Genomic DNA, 17702 nt, shown 5'->3' with positions numbered 1-17702 from the left:
ATTCCATTTTCATGAAGATTTTATTCCTCTATCATTAGCCAATGACTTCTTTATCACTGATCATTTTCCTTTTGGATGCTTTTCTGAAATTAGAGACCCACACTTTCTTTGGATTGGGGTGAGGCTGGAATGTCTTCTCTGTCTTCACTTTGAACCTGTCTTTACACGCAGTGTGGGTTTCATGAGAACAACATGTATTTTTCATCCATTCTGACTATGTTTTTATTGACATTATTTACCTTTAAGGTGACCTGCTGGACTGCTACTTACCATTTCTATGACTGTTACCCACTTTTATTTTAATAAAAAAAGCATTTTATGATTCCATTTTCTTTCCTTTATTTGTTCTATCAATCACATTTCTTCATTTCCTTAATTTTAAATAGCTCCTTACAGTCTAAAACATGCACTGCTAGGTGATCTAAATCTGCCTGTTTAAAAACCCCCATAACACTTCACAAATAGTGCAGCTATCATTTGGTGTTGTGTAACTCTTTCCTCGGCATCAAAACTGATCTCCCTTGCCTGGAGTTTGCAGAAACCTCCCCATCCTCCCTGTCATTGGCCTGCTAAGCTGCTTTTCGGTGGGTGAAATGTTTCCTTCTAGTTTCTTCCAAGACACTGCTTTTGTGTTTGGTGTCCTCACTCTGAAGATGATGTCCCTAGGGGTTGCTTTCTGACATTTATTCTACATGCTTCTCTGCATGCTTCCTGGACCTGAGGTTTTGTAGTTTTTATTAATTTTAGAAGTCTCCTCACTACTACCATCTTTTTTATTTTTCATTTTCTTGCCCTTATCTGGCATCCTAATTACATATATACTATGCCTATTAAAGTCATACCTGGGTTGTTAGATGTTTTTTCCTACTTCTTTTAAAAGCATTTTTGCAAAGGACTGATATCTCCTCAAGCTGGTTAATCCTTACCTCTACTGGATGTACTCATGAGCTCACTAACAGCATTTCTTTTCCAGTTTTGTCCCAAAGTTGTTATTTTCTTATATTTATTTATGTTTCATTTTCTGAGAGTTTTTCTAGGTTTTTTTTAACTCTTTGGGGGCCCACCACTCAGCTCCCAAATAAACACATGGAGACTTGTTGCTGGAGAGCTTCTCTCCAGGTTCCACCAATCCCCGCAGTCCCACAATCCATGTATAAAGTAATCACTCAGACAGTTATATTACTTATAAACTGTATGGCCGTGGCAGGCTTCTTGCTAACTGTTCTTATATCTTAAATTAACCCATTTCTATAAATCTATACCTTGCCACATGGCTGGTGGCTTACCGGCGTCTTTACATGCTGCTTGTCCTGGCGGTGGCTGCAGTGTCTCTCTCTCCTTCTTCCTGTTCCCCCAATTCTCCTCTCTCCTTGTCCTGCCTATACTTCCTGTCTGGTCACTGGCCATCAGTGTTTTATTTATATAGAGTGATATCCACAGCAGAGACTTATTCTTACTTATGAGTGCCCAGCCTTAGCTTGGCTTGTTTCTAGCCTACTTTTCTAACTTAAATTAATCTGTTTTTCTTCTTCTATGTTTTTATCTCTGGGCTTTTTACCTTTCCTCATTCTATATGTCTTTCTTCCCTTCTTATTCCATAGCTGGTTGCGTCTGTGTGTCTGTGAGTCTATGTGGTTGAGTCACTGTGTGTCTGTGTGGTTGGGTGTCTGTGTGGCTGTGTGGCTGTGTGTCTGTGTGTTTGTGTGTCTGTGTGTCTGTGTGGTTGGGTGGCTATGTGTCTGTGTGTCTGTGTGTCTGTGTGTCTGTGTGGTTGGGTGGCTGTGTGGCTGTGTGGCTGTGTGTCTGTGTGTCTGTGTGTCTGTGTGTCTGGGTGGCTGTGTGTCTGTGTGTCTGTGTGGTTGGGTGGCTGTGTGTCTATGTGGCTGTGTGTCTGTGTGTCTGGGTGGCTGTGTGTCTGGGTGGCTGTGTGTCTGTGTGTCTGTGTGTCTGTGTGGTTGGGTGGCTGTGTGTCTATGTGGCTGTGTGTCTGTGTGTCTGTGTGTCTGTGTGGTTGGGTGGCTGTGTGGCTGTGTGGCTGTGTGGCTGTGTGGCAGTGTGGCTGTGTGGCTGGGTGGCTGGCCCTTGGTGTGCTCCTCTCTACCTCCTCTTCTCCCTCTTAGCTTTTCTCTTTCTTTTCTGGATTTCTCCTCTTATTCATTATCTCTGCCTGTCAACCCTGCCTATTTTCTCTCTCCTGCCTAGCTATTGGCGGTTCAGCTATTTATTTGATCAATCAGGTGTTTTAGACAGGCAAATTAACACAGCTTTACAGAGTTAAATAAATACAACAGAAAAGAATGCAACATATCTTTGCATAATTAAACAAGTATTCCAGAACATAAATGAATGTAACACATCTTCAACTAATATTCCACAGAAGTTTCATCTTTTTGTTCAGATTGTCTATCTGTTCTTATATGTTTTCTACTTTTCTACCAGAATAGTAAAAATAAATCACAGTTACTCTAAATTCCTGGTCCTATAATTACAATGTGAGCATCATGTCTTGGTTCTAGCAATTGCATACTCTCTTCAGAATTTATTTTATTTTATTTTTTTGCTTTTTCATATTTTGTAATTTTCACAGAAAATTGGCTATATTGTAATGTGCATAGAAACTTCTTATCATCTCCTAAGTGCTGGTATTTATATTGACCTGTTGACAGACATGGGCAGTTCTTAATGTCTACCATAGTTGCCCAGAGCTCCAGGTTCCTTTGATGTTATTGTGTTTTTATCTTTTATCCTGACTTTGGGATTCCTGCTCAGAGAGTCTGATTTTTGCAGCCTTTTCAGCTAAACACTGTCCATGTAGGTTCAGGTATGTTCAGTAGTGAGAGGGGAGGCTAGGTAATCTATGGATGATGTTTCAGTCTCTCAGTAGACGTGACATCTCTGTGATTGCATCTCCAGCAGTACAGTATCACTATCCACCCCATTCTTATAAAAATATGTGTTCTGCCTCTTCAGTGAGACAGGAAGACTCGAGAGACCCAGAGTAGGAAGAGGGCCCTTTCCATGCCTAAGGTAATTATTGACAAATTCTTCTTCCCTACTGAGTATGAATTTGTTATGCAGAACATCTTTTTCCTAATTGATTTTCCCTTGCCCTCATTACAACTGTGAAGGTATTTCTTGGATCTTAAAAGAAAAATAAGGACATCTTGAGAATTTGGGATGCAAAAACTCATGAAAGGGTAGGACATCTCACTAAGACTGATGACCAGGACTTCTAGCAAATTATCAGCATAACCAGTTAAATGTCTACATGTTTGTGGTGGCAGCTACTTTGGTGCTATATAATCTGATTATCCTTTTTTGTATTGAGGGAGTGATGTCTTCTAAGCTGTTTATGTGTGAGAGTTGAAGTTGGAAGTCCAAGGTTTATTTGTTTTATGTTAAGGTCTTGACCAGCGAAGTTTCTAGGGAGATGCATAATTCACTTTCTCTGACATTCTTTGTATTTGTACCACTAAAAGTTCATTAAATGTCTTATTTCTACTTCAGTCTAAGGAGGTAAAAATAATCCTGACCATGCACCAAGGAATATTCTGAAAGAGAAAATACTTAATAAAATTCTGTCAAACATGATACAACTATTGCAGTGAATGTAGGTAAAGAAGTTAACAAAAATACCAGGTGTCCTAACTTTTTGCCACAATTTACATTTTTTTTCTCATTCTCACAACCTCTCACTCTGCCCTGTCAATTACTCTTAATAAAAACAACAGTTTTATATTCCAGTGAAGAAGTGAGCTGTAGTGGCCTCCTAGCTAATTGATCCACTAGCATCTGTGATAATTTTGACATATAATATCAAATTATTCGTATTTTAACTCTAAATGAGGAGTGTTTCTCAATGATCCCAGTGAAGTACAGTAGTAAAGTCTTCTAGAATGAGATCTTCTAACACAACTGATTCATGGCTGTATGAGAATAGAGCTTGAGGCATTAAAATATGTATGCATGATATCATCTGTGATATGGCAGTTTTCATAATTCCTGATATGAGTTTATATGCACTGATTTAGGAAATTAAGTGTGAAAAGTGGAGGACCAGAACCAGGCAGCTTGTCTGAAGAGCAGGCAGTGAGTGTCACAGTCCTGTTAGATATATATGCCAGTTCTTTGCAGCCCACAGTCGCGCTGGGCTCTCCGCTAAGCTGGCTCAGCCTGTGGATCCTAAGGCAGAGGAACTTTGGTTGTGGTGCTGACCCAGCACTGATGGAGTGCTGACAGGACAGAGCCCTGGAGCCTGCGGCACGAAAGCATCTTCCTTGACAGGGTTCGCAAATCCAAAGTGATAGACAGGCAGGTCCTGTCTCAGCAGTACCAGCCACAGTGTCGATGTCAGTGAAACAAAAGGCAAAGCAATCTCTCTGTTTTCTATTCCTCTCTTGCAGGGTTCCAGTAACTGAAGCCAGCTGTTCTTTCATTATTATTCTTGGAAATGATAGGTACAGAATGGAATTAGGCATATTAAAATTTCAATTCCAACTCTCAACAACAGAGAGGCTTGGAACAAGAATATGAGATGTGACATTTAAGGACAAGAATGGTTATCTAGGAAGAAGAAAAACAAAAACAAAAAAACCTCGAGTCACACATTTTATGGGTTCTGTAAAATGTGTTTAAAAAAGCTTAAATTATTATACAAATCAAATGTAATCTACAAAAATAGTTTATTAATTTAAAAGTAATAGAACCAATATCACGGGGTGCTTTTTGTACTCAAATTGAGAAAAAGTCACAATTCATTCGGTGACTGATACAAAAATACAAGAGATGCTGTGTGTGATTGAACAAAGAATACACCACTTCTCTCAAGAAGGGCAGTCCCGTCTGCCTGCAGAGGGCACATACTAAGAACACTGATTTATTTCTGGAGCCAATAGTAGTACCAACTCTTACATATACACTAGCATTTTTCTATATGCACATACCCACGATATCTATCTTATGGGATATTAACTAGTCATAAAATAGAACTCATAAAAGTTAAGCAACTGTTTCCTCTTTTTTTTCTTCTTCTCTCTCTTTCAAAACTTCTCTTTGACCCTTCGAATCTCCCGTGTGAGGAAGTCCTTAATGTCTTTCCCTTGGCATAAGTGAGTTGTCAGCACCACTACTCTTGTCCTTTGAAGTCACTTCTAAGTAGAATGACGGACACTTGAGGGCTGTACGACGACGATGGTGTCAGTTGATCTGATACCAGAGAGGACTGAGAGGTGAACCTCGCAGACAGCATGAATATGCTGAGCAGAGATGCTCCAAATACGGGAGGGGTACTGTGGGAGGGAAGGGATTTCATTGCCTGTCTGAAATCGAGAGCAATTTCAAATGTATGGATGAGTATTTGAAATTTTACATTTAATATTTTCAGACCACAGATGATATTAGGCAAGTGGAGCTATGGTGTGCAAAACTGTGGGTATGGAGGAAGTGTCACATACAGAATAATATACATTAAGGAAATGAAATTTGTGGTGATGATTTTCTGTTGGCTTTAGCTGCTGCACATGAGACTACTTTTTACTTTAGTTATCATTTGCGGCCCATCAGTCCCACAGTCAGTGCCCCACAGGCCTCAGGACATGGCTGGTAGGGTTGGTGGTCTTGTGGCCCTGGCTCTGCCATGGCCACCATATTTGATTTAAATTAAGTCTCTATCACTCTATTTATCAATAAGACTCGGGAGTCAAAGGCTAGGATGTAAACCTGCTAGTTCAGAGAGGTTGAATAGCAACTAACTGACCTTGCTTTTTAGCCAGAAGCACCACAAGAGACACATCTCTTCCCTCATCTCAAGGATGAACCAAGAAGAAGCTCTAACTCTAGTCCTACCCTTTCCTTCCTCTGTGTCTTCTCCATCTAAATTTCTGGCTTTTCTATGGCTAATTCTGGTTTGCTAGTAACTGGCTCTGCACTCTGATTCAAGGCAAACTTTACTGATAGTCTGGAGTGTCAGAGTATGATCAAGATATCCCACAACATTATGGTCATCATCCTCCACACTTCACACAACACTCAGAGTCCTCTGAGAAAGATGAATTGGAAGGATTTAAATTCTTACTATGGAAAAGGCACTGGGAAAAATGTTTGATGAGTCATCAAGTATTATACTCTTTGTCACAGCACGATATTATTTATTTGGATGGAACCTTATAGATATAAAAATCTGTACCTCAGAAAATAGTTTAGAGTTCAAATCCACTGGTAAATGAGCAGGAGGTCAAGTTGTAGAACAGGAGGAATTTGGTGGCAACTCATGGTAACATTGAGTTATATGCTTTATTTTGTGGTGTAAATACTCCTACCATGGCTCATTTCAGGCTACTATGGTGTAAACTGATTTATGAAGGTTGAAAAATTTCAGTCAACTATATTTATTCATGGTGACTCTAGCATGTCTGACATGGGTCAGACATGGCTTTGAGCTATTGTGGCCAAGACATACATTGTAAAAGAACATATGTTAGTTTGGGTACTACAGGATACATGATGAAATTTAATAGTGGAGCTGAAGATCTTCTAAATTATAGAAGTACTTGGCCATGAGTCCAGAAATGGAAATGAACATGGGCAGACAAAACAAGCAGACTCTGATGTTGCCACACTTCAAATCGTGTCTGAGTGGCAAGAGGAAGTCCACACTTCAAAGGGCTTTAAGGACATACCATTGGATAGTCATGTTTTCTAGGACTGTGTCCATCCTGTAGTGTATCCACCATGCTGGGTATACTACCCACCTGCTAGTCACTTAGGGCCACAGAGTGACATCTTCATTGGTAGTATGTTGCTGTACCCATTGGGAGAAAATTAGTAATTTTTATCAGGCCTGAAACAGGATTGGAAAGATGAAGCCAGCAAAGATAGACTGAGATTTGAAGCATTGAAACTAGTTTTCCTGTCAGCCAGCACAACCTTCCCAGGGAGCACACTTTGAGACGGATTTATGTGCAGGCCATTTATTCTTCAGGGGTGCTCTCTGAATGGTATCTGTCAGAGGAATGAAGAAAACAGATGCAGGCAGGGAGTGCAACTGAACTTCTGTGCAGTCGCTACAAAGACTTCATTCAATCCTATGGGAACTCCAGAGGGATGACCTCAGAGATGCTAGCAGAGGAGAGCATGGTCAGAGTTTTTATTTGCACATGAGAAGGATGTTATTAGATAGGATCTGCTCCTGGGAGGTATGCAGAAGTAATTTTCTTCAGTCCACAACACCCCAGAGAAGTCTTGGTTGACAGTATTGACTTCAGAGCTTCATGCAGCTGGTGTGTGAGTGCTAATTATCTTAGAACAGGTATCCGGGTTGCATAGCACAGTGCAACACAGTGTATCTGGGTTTTGTTAAAATGCTTCACTTGCATACAAAGATTTGTTGTAGCTTTTCATACATATGTATTGTTATACTTCGGTTTTTCATTTTACTTTTCTTTTGAGGTAAGGTCTCTTTATATGACTAGGCTGATCTCAGATTCTGAGACCCTCTTGCCTCTCTGCCTCCCCTCTTCCTGGAGTGCTGAGATCTGGCCTATACTTTGCTCTTAATTGCACCCCTCCTCTCCTTTGCAGAATGTAGACTTGAGTTTCTTACTAGGCTTGCACATATATGTATATTTAGGGTGTGAAAGTAGGGAAGGGATCAATGAGAGGTGAGGATCATGTAGGAGACAGCCGGAACACAAGAGGGTCATGGACTGTATGTGACAGCAGTGTATCTTGTTTTCTTAAAATACAGGTCAATTATATGTTGGGGTAAAGCTCTGTGGTTGGTGTGCTTGCCTAGTAGATGTATGAGGCCCTGGATCCAACCCTTGGTACTCTCTCCCTCCCTCCCTCTGTTCCCCATCTCTCTCTCTCTCTCTCTCTCTCTCTCTCTCTCTCTCTCTCTCTCTCTCTCTGTGTGTGTGTGTGTGTGTGTGTGTGTATGTGTGTGTGCATGTTTGTGAAGGAGGAAAGAAAGTTACTTTTGAAGACAGACTTTTTTTTTTTACTCTTTCACAGCTGAGACTTTATTGGTTGAGTACACAGACATTTCAATTCTTAAAACATGGACCCAAACTCTAAGAGTCATACATTGTGTTCACGTACCCAAAAGAGCCATGTATTGTTTCTCTATGAACTTATTCCAGTGATGTTCCATCCTAAACTTGGCAAGTTTTCCCTAAGACCTCACAGAACAATCAAATGCTCACAATCCTTAATTCCGCTGACTCACAATTTTATGCCACATACAGTACATATTCAAAATTTCAATCTTTCACAGCACATTATCACAATTGTTAGGAAAATGGACTGTCATGACCAGAGACAGTTCTGACAGGGCAAGGACCAAGGAGTGGTTTTTTAGGATACAGTTCTACTAGAAACACGAGACCAGAAATAACTGAAAATATTCCAGACACAAATGCATGACCAAGACTCCAAGTATGCTTTGTGTTGTAGGATATAAAACTAGCCCCCTCTACGGAATGTTATGGTGACCCCCGAGACAGTCACAGCCTCTCCTAATTCAGTATCCTGCTATTTTCTGGTTGTACCAAAAAATAAACAACCAGCAAGTGATTTAACCTCTTAAAAAAATCATTTACACTTAAAAAATGGGATGAGGTGGGACTTCCTCCCACCTTTTAAAAATGTTTCTAGAGCTACTAAAAAACTCACATTTACAAAATAGTTGATAAAAATATTTCTCTGGGTTGTACAAGAAGGGAGGCGGGGACACTGACAGACGCAGTGGATGGTTAGTCGGACTTGGCTTCTTTCTCTTCGACTTCAGAGGCTGGACTCTGGTTCTCAGCCTCTCCATTTTCTGCAGGCACATCTGTGGTTTGCTGGTCAGCCACCTCCGCCTATTTGCCCTTTGCTCCCTTCTTCCCTTTTGTTTGCACTTTTTTGTCTGATGGTTTATCCTTTCCCGCAGCCTTCTTCGGCTTTGCGTCCACCTTGGCAGGGGCAGGCTTGGCCGATAGCCTCGCTGAGCGCCGCTTGGGCTCCGCCTTAGCCGCTCCGTCCATGCTAACCTTCCTCTTGGGCATCCTGGCGGCGCTGGGTGCGAGGTCGAACCCGTCACGGAGCAACACCGCCTCGGCCGCCACCGCACGAACTGCTGCGACCCGCCGCGGGGGCGGTCGAAGACAGACTTTTTTTTTTTTTTTTCAATGAAATCATGTATTTCACTGTACAAATTCTGTTTTGTTTAACAAAACGTTCCCTGTCCTTCATTACTGCCTCCTATCATGATTCCCCTTTTCATCTGAAACATTGCATTTTTAGTGTTGTGAACTAGCTCCAGCCATTTGGAATAATAAATAATTAGTGTTGATTTTGCTACTTGTTGATTTCCCAGAGTCACACAGGTGGTGGTTGTTTTCAAAGCATGTTCACTAATAATGGTAATGAGATCATATCTGACTACAGCCAGTGGGAATACTGACCATCATAGCGCCTCCTTCCTCCAGAGAGCATTTGGAGTGGCCGTCTGACAGGGATGCCAGGTGTCCTAGCAGCAAATATCCTTGCTAGGACTCCCAGCTTGAGTGCTCAGTTATGCCTCCTCTCTGCGCTTTGTCCTTTCATCTCTGGTACTGTATTGACTCCTCCAGTGCTCACTGCTCTTCAGCCTGACCCCTCCTGTCTACACTCAGGTTATGATGGCTTGGCTTTTCTGTTCTGAAAGGGGTAAGAAAGGAAAATTTCTGCATCTCCAGGGAATTCGTGGACGCATTGCAGAACAGCTGTGAAAGAGTGTGAAAGAGAAGGAGGGTACCCTGAGAGATCTAAGTGGCCCCTTAAACTGTGGTGCAGGGCAGAGTGGAGACACGTTATGAAGAAAAAGGGATGAAACGGCAGTTTTTAGTTGGGATTATAACACTGGAATATTGGAGAACCAAAAACTAAAGATGGAAAGAAAGTGCATATATTTTGAAGGGTGTGAGGGTAAGGTGGTGTGCTCTAATATACCTACTTATTCTGTACATGATATATAAAAGTTTAAACATGCATATAAACCAGTATTAAGTTCATATTCAACATATTTCAAATAGTATCTGGCACAGCTGTCAGGACAAATTCCATAGCCTGCAAATAGTACAGGAATCTTTAATTTTAGATTGTTTTTCTTAGTATTTTGGGTAAGAGAACATTGTGCTTAATACGGAATATGACATCAATTTGTTATACTTTAATAAGTTGAATGTTAGAAATGTGATCAGCTATGAATGGGGGTGGCCTAAATTAATTACCATTAACTATTTACATGGAGAAATTATAATAAATATATTCACTCAGATGCCTGTTGGATGATGTTTTGAGTATATTCTATATCTTTTTAATTTATGGGATTTATTAGTGAGAATAAGATTTAATGTGATATCCAAATCCCTTAATGATTTTTTTTTTTTTTTTTTTGGTTTTTTGAGACAGGGTTTCTCTGTGTAGCTTTGCGCCTTTCCTGGAACTCACTTTGGAGACTAGGCTGGCCTCGAACTCACAGAGATCCGCCTGGCTCTGCCTCCCGAGTGCTGGGATTAAAGGCGTGCGCCACCACCGCCCGGCCCCTTAATGATTTTTACCACAGGTCAATATGATGTTTATACATTTTCTTTAGATTAATCTAAAGTGTTACCAGTTGTGTAAGAAATGTCACAAGCTTGATTTCTAAGACTTGGTTCTTCTTTACAGAGAAAATCAATACACTGGTTGAAATTTGAACACTGTAGACAAATATTTCATGTTCATTATCTCAAAATAACTGTGAGAAAATGTTTTTAATTACATTTTTTATATGTTGTAAATGACCATCCTTACAGTAATAATCTTTTCTTTGAGAAATTAATTTCATGTGAAATAAAACAATTTTTTTTCAGTAATAGACAGGGACAAAAAAATCCCAATACTACATTATAAGAAGACATTTGCTTAAGGTTTTTATGGCAAAGGTGAGATAACTTGATTTTACCTCTCTCTATTTTCTTAGGTGACAACTGGTGTTTAGACAGTTTTATGTCAACTTAATACAAGCTGAAGTCATCTGAGAGGAAGGACCCTCAATTAAGAAAGTGTCTCCTTAAAATTGGGCTGCCAGCAAATCTGTAAAAGCACGGTCTTAATTAATGATTGATGGGGGAGGGCCCAGCCTATCATGGGTGGTACCATCCCTGGAGTGGTGGCCCTGGGTCCTTTAAAAATTAGCCTGAGCAAGCCATGGGGAGCAAGTCAGTATGCAGCACCCCTCCATGGCTTCCATTGGCTCCTGTCTCTAGGTTCTTGCCCTGCTTGAGTTCCTGTCCTGATTTCCTTTGATGATGAACAGTGCTATGGAAGTGTAGGCCAAGAAACCCCTTTCTTCCCCAAGTTGCTTTCACTCTGGCGTTATGTCACAATAGTAACTACAGCTTAGCCACATCTAGATTTTTAAGAAGAGACAAGAATTGTTGTGTAGCTAGATAGGCTACACAAAGGAGCTGTGCAATAATACGGTTTATACTTTTGTTGTTGTTGTTTTGTATGATAAACCTTGGCAAATATCCTGTTCTGAGTTTCTTTTGTGTGTCACACTTAGAATTAAAAGGGAGTTGCTAACTTAAGAATTATTTTATCTCATGTGTTTTGCCTACATGTCTGTGCACCACTTGTGTGCCAGGTGCCTGGTGAGGCCAGAGGAAACTGCCTCTGAACTGAAACTGCAGTTATAGATGGTTGTGACCAGCTGTGTGGGTGCCAGGAATCAAACCCGGGTCCTCAGCAATCACTGAGTCATTTCTGCTGCCTACAAAAAGCTAACTTTTGACAGCATGTAATTCATGGATATTGAAAAGTTAAAATTTTTGATGAGAATAGTGATTCAGTGATATAGAAACATCACAACTTTACAAAGAATACAATCAGAATCTGTTCACATGTCTCTTTACATTTGACCCTTACTTTCAATGTGCATTTGTTGAACTACTCCACCAGGGACATTTCTCAGCTTTGATTATAGAAATCTTCCCCAGACATTGAGGTCTTCCTCACATCACATGACAACCTACCTGATCATTCCCTTAGTCCTCGTAGTTGTTTGTGATGGGTCCTTCATTTATTAACCTTACATAGTGCCTGATAGCCTTTTAATCATATAGTTTAACGTCCAGTTTCTCTGTTCTGATGTTACTTCCTGCTTCCGGGCTGCCAGAACCAGGACCCTGTGGATTCTTTGAAGCTTCCATTCTTTGCCAGTTGCATAGTGTGGAGCTCAGTAAATGTATTTTTAACTAGCTTCTCTAACATAATGTTAACATTAGTGGCTTTTTCTCAGAATAGAACACTTTTGCTTTTTACTTAAAAATGTATGCTAAATAACAAAATCAAGTTTAGAAAGATTCTGTCTCTGATTTATTACTGTTGTGAAATAGTCACAGTTAATTTGATTATACCCATATTCCATGATAATTTGTGACAGTTTTTAATGTCCCCATTAATGAAGTATTATCATTGCAAAGCGCTAAAAAAATACCTCCTGAATTTGGGATACACAACATTAATAATTCTCTCTAAAGACAATCTAAATAAAATTGAATATTTTGGCACTTCTAGTACAGTTTGCTTAATTTCTGTTATTAGTACCTTCTGGGTGTTTTCATCAAAATATGTAGTTAAATATTTTTTGTTTCTTGAAGGTTCTTTTTGGAAAAGATATACTTTTAACTACCTTTGCCATCAGATAAATCCTGTAGTTAGAAATTTCTGAGAACATGATTATTTTCCAAATTGGTCATTCTTACATAAATATTTTGACCATTCTTATATAAATATTCTATTCCATTGCACTGCCACTCCATTTGTCAGAAGCCCTGTCCAATCACTCCGCAAACAAAACACTCCACCCAATATTATGTTGAACCTTTTGTTAATAAAGTTACACCCAGAATGAGATGATGATCAGGAAGACACTGTGATCAGGAGCTCACCTGTAGTACACATAGCCAGGCAGACTCCAAACAAAGCCCAAGTGTCTCGTTTTGATTTTGGCTCACTCTGCTTAAATTGTTATTTAATTAATTAACACATTAGATCTTCATAGTGGATGTTCAATTTTTAATGAATGCCTGGTGAGGAAGTCACTGTGTTCTATAGACTGTGCGTCATAATGGTGTTTAGCAGATTCTGAGAGTCAGTAGAAATAGCTTCCACCACTTGCTGGTATGACGATAGTAAATGTAGCTTTGCATTTTCATTGGACAACAATCCATAGCAGAAAAGCTGTAAACTATACTGATTGACATTATAAAATACTAGCTTTTTTATTGACTATGTTTATAGCCATTTACTGCTCACGTCAAGGTTAGCCTTGTTAAGTGATTACAGACAGTTTTATTATACTAGGACATACTTATTTTATTTCAAAACAATAAATAGCTTTCTTTCTTGTTTACAACTTGTAAAATTAAGCTGTTTTGCTATTATGGAATATCAATAACTCACCTGAGAACTATGATACCTGAAAAGTTCATACATCAACTTTCTAAATGTGTCCAAGTTAGAGAATACCCCAGATATTTTTGGGGTAGAAATAAGTGACTTTGACCTTGTCTTCCCTGACAACTGTCCTTGTAACATTGAGAGAAAACACCAAACAAGATAGAATAGTCAGGGCTACCTAACTGACTCTTGGCTTCAGGTAGTGTCTACTTTTCTATTCTTTGGCTCATACATACACGTGACTCTGAATTTTCTATTTAAGAGGCTGCTTTGAATTCACCTGTTCAGAATAGTATATCCATGATCTAATGATCATGCATAAGAGATTTCCTATGGTTACATGAGACCTTGTGCCAGGTCTGTAGATGTTACAAGTGAAGAAGGTATTCAGAAAGTTAACCATTGTCCTTCAACGTGAAGGCTATCACTGCACCCTTTGAAGGCTTCATTGGCATCACATAAGCACCTTTCTCAAGTCCCATCACAGATTATACTTTGTGGCTCTGCACATATCCCTCTGGTATTGTGTGGGCTACAACAGAGCACATGATGCCATTTTTTCTTAATGTAGCCAATCCTGTCCCAGAACTCTGGGAATAGTTTCACATAATTTTCCAAGCTTTCTCCTTTTAGCTTTCAGCAAACATGGGAAGGTGCTAGAACTAGTCACATTTGAAGGTCAAGTTTACAGAGTTAATGGTTTATATTCCACCTGTCCAGAGTAAGATACTATATCACTTCACCACCATTTGACTCAGTATCTGAAATCAACATGTTCCACATTGGTGAAATTATTAAGGCCACTCCACATAGTTAAAAGGGAGGTTTATTTAGTGGCATAACTTACAAATGAAGGGATAGGTAGGTTGCAGGGTCTGGGAAAGACGTAGCACAGTCCGGCGTTGTTCTCTAGAGAACTCTGCTCAGTCTACCTCCAGAGTCCAGGGTCCAGGAACCAAGAGTGGTGGCACATCTGGATCTCGGGTCTTCAGGATTCTCTCTTGGCCCTGCCGTGTAGGCGTGACAGTTACCGAAGCCTCAATGGGGGTTGGAAATTCCAGATCAAAGCTGGAATGGCTACCCACTACAGTTCCACCCCCGAAACATTGTATCAATTTCTAAGATTTTTAGTCTATTGACACTTTAACAATGATCTTGACTTTGAGTCCTTCCTTTGGGTTAGGTTAAATGTTTCTTACTGACAGTAGGGATGAAGAAGTCCTAGACAGCCTTCAAGATGACCCCTTTAAGACTTGTGTTGCAGAAGCCAAGAACTAATTCATGGTTCAGTGTGAAGTCTACCAGTTCCTTTGGATGGGTGCCATCTGAATTCCATTTGCTACCATTCAGTACAGCAACTTCATCATGTCCATTGACTATATGATATTGGCAGAAGATTCTGTCCTGTAAGTTGCTCCCAAGTAACCACTCAGAAGCTTAATATTAAATATAAATGCTTGGCCAGGAGCTCAGGCTTGTTACTAGCTAACTCTTACATTTAAATTAACACATAACTCTTATCAATGCTTTGCCATGTGGCTTGGTACCTTTTGTTATTATAGCATGCCCATCTTGCTTCCCTCTGCATGTGCCCATGAATGCCAACTCTGCCCATCCTTCTTCTCAACATTCTCAGTTTGGCTCTCCCACTTAACCTTATCCTGTTGAGCTATTGGCTAGTCAGCTTCTTTATTAAACCAATCACAGCGACATACATTCGTACAGTGTAAAGGAATATTCCCCAATAGGACATTGTGTTGGAGGAGGTAAGTTGTTCATCAGCAGCAAGAGCAGTATAGTGGTAGACTCAAGGACCAAGTGTGGGAAGGAAGATCTGGTGTAGATTGATCTTTTAGAGTAAAGCTTCTTTGAAATTAACCAACATTCTTCCCCCTCTCTCTCCCTCCCTTCTTCCTACCCTCCCTTCCTATTTCTCTCCTTCCCTTTTTCCCTCCCTTTCTACCTCTCTTCTTTGTCTGTGATAATATAAGCAGCATATCTCTCACTACCAGCATATGACAAAACATTCTTCATGACTAGGTGAGGCAATTTGGAATTAATTTTACTTATCCATCATACATACTTGGAGTACCTATCATATTTCAAATGCTTTGTATATTGCTACAGCTGAAGAAGATCTCGCTGTCATGGAGCTAATAGTACAGTTTGATGTTTGATTAGTTACAAAAGTAATCACTCTTGTAATTTAAAATGAAACATGTTCTTCTATCTCTAACACTAACAGATGTTTCACAGAGTGAGAGTATTTGCTTTCTGTTGACTGACTTATCTTAAATGTCCAGAATAGTGCTCATAATATATTAGATTCTCAATGAATATTTGTTGAAAGAGAATGAATTACAAAAATACCTTTGGGTAAATGTTTCTTATACACTACTAAGCATTTTATGGGCCCACATAAAAGTTACTGGTTAGATGTTGGATGGATGTTTAAAAAGTTGTGCTTCTTAAAATTTTTGCTTTAATTCACATATGCCAAGCCTTCCAATACTTTTTCTACTCATATATTTTGATGTTCTTGTAGAGTATCGTCTTGTGCTAGCCAACTCTTTCCTACAGTTACTGCATACTTCTGACAGTCTTCTTTTTCTCCCTCAGATCTACTCAATGGCATCCTCCATCAATGAGGCTGCTGGAGTGTGTTCACTACTGCTATGACTGCAGAAGAGTAGACTTCCACTATGATAGCAATTTGGTTTCTGTCAGGTGTGCTGTTCCCTAAAGTTTATGAGATCAGTAGCCATTTGTGACACATTTCACCCCAGGAATGCTGAACTGACCAAAAGGTGCTGGTCCTGTTTCCTCTTTCAGATCTTCTTCAAGAGGAGCATCTGTGGATTCTCTTTGCATTGTGCTCTTCAGCAAGCTCTAGAACAGGGGGCAGCAAGGCATGGGTCAGCCACTGCACACATTTATATGTAGCTTCTCATTGAATCTTACTTGATTACAATTCAGACAGGTAAAAATTTGTTAGATATTTATTATACATGGCATTTTGACACTGAAAGTAGAAAATGATTTTCTTCATTAAGTAAGAATACCTTTCTTTTGGAAAGAGAATGTCCTAATTTCACTTCTGTTGTGTGACAGACATCCTTCACCAAAATGAACCAAGCATAGAAAGGGATTTGTTCAGCTTTCAATCTAGGTAACAGCCCATCAAGACAGGGAAGTCACAGTGACAGAACATGAAGCATCTGGTCATGTCACATGACAGTCAAGAGCAAGGATAAACACAAACATGCATACCACTTGCTTGCTTGCTCTCAGCCAACCCCCTCATGCCCAGGACTCCCTGCCTAGGGAATGCAGCCTCCTACAGTGGGCTGGTCAATTAACAATCATGACAATCAACCTAGACATGCCCACAGTCCAAATTGATCTAGTTAATCCCTTAATTTTGACTACTTTTCTAGGTGGTTCTGAATTATATGAAGTTAAAACTAATTAGCACAGAAGAGAACTCCCAAATTTAAAATTTCAAGCAGATAGTAGCTGAGCAAACTATTAAGAATGTGCTAGGATTTTTGTTTTTAGTTTTTTACAAAAATCATCTACCTTACAAATCTATACAATTAAAAAAATTCAGTCAGATTAATGCAGTTTACCACAAAATAACTAATACATTAAACTTCCTTTTTTTAGTTTTCTTAATTCATTTTTTATTTGTACACATTCTTTCTTAACATAATTTTTTATTGATTCTTTGGAAATTTTATACCATGTACCCCAATCCTGTTCACCTCCCAGCTCCTCCATAACTGCCCCATACCCCTGAAGCATTCCCTCTCCAAATAATTAAAACAAAATAAACAAACATCAACAACAACAACAACAAAAACCCCCACCTCTATCTATCCTCTGTCTTTCTAACACCACTTCATTCATCTTAGTGTCACTGGGTGCTTTGGTGTGTCACACAGTAGACCCTTTTGTCCAATCAGCTCTATCTACAAAATGTTCATTGCAATGAGTCATCGGTCTGGTTCAAGTCTTCTGGTACACCATCATCACTAGACCCTTACTGAAATGCCAAGTCATAGGGATCTGGCAGTTATTATTCTGCAGAACCAGTTCCTTCAAATACTCTAGCAGGCCATAGATGGAGTAGACGTTAGGGTAGGCCAACCCAAGGTCCAGGATGTGGGTCTGCGTGATAGCTGAGCTGATCAGCCACTAGGAACAATCCCCCAGGCAAGGGGCAGAGCCAGCTT

At 39.8% G+C, this 17702-nt stretch overlaps 1 pseudogene; it reads right to left on the bottom strand.

The window, feature by feature from the left end:
- Positions 1-8748: 8748 nt before the first annotated feature.
- Positions 8749-9044, bottom strand: LOC114696844 (annotated as a pseudogene).
- Positions 9045-17702: the final 8658 nt, after the last annotated feature.

Source organism: Peromyscus leucopus, chromosome 8a (genome assembly GCF_004664715.2).
Source record: "Peromyscus leucopus breed LL Stock chromosome 8a, UCI_PerLeu_2.1, whole genome shotgun sequence".
NCBI lineage: Eukaryota > Metazoa > Chordata > Mammalia > Rodentia > Cricetidae > Peromyscus > Peromyscus leucopus.
Note: the sequence above shows the minus strand (reverse complement) of the source record. Positions and strands in the feature narration are given on the sequence as shown.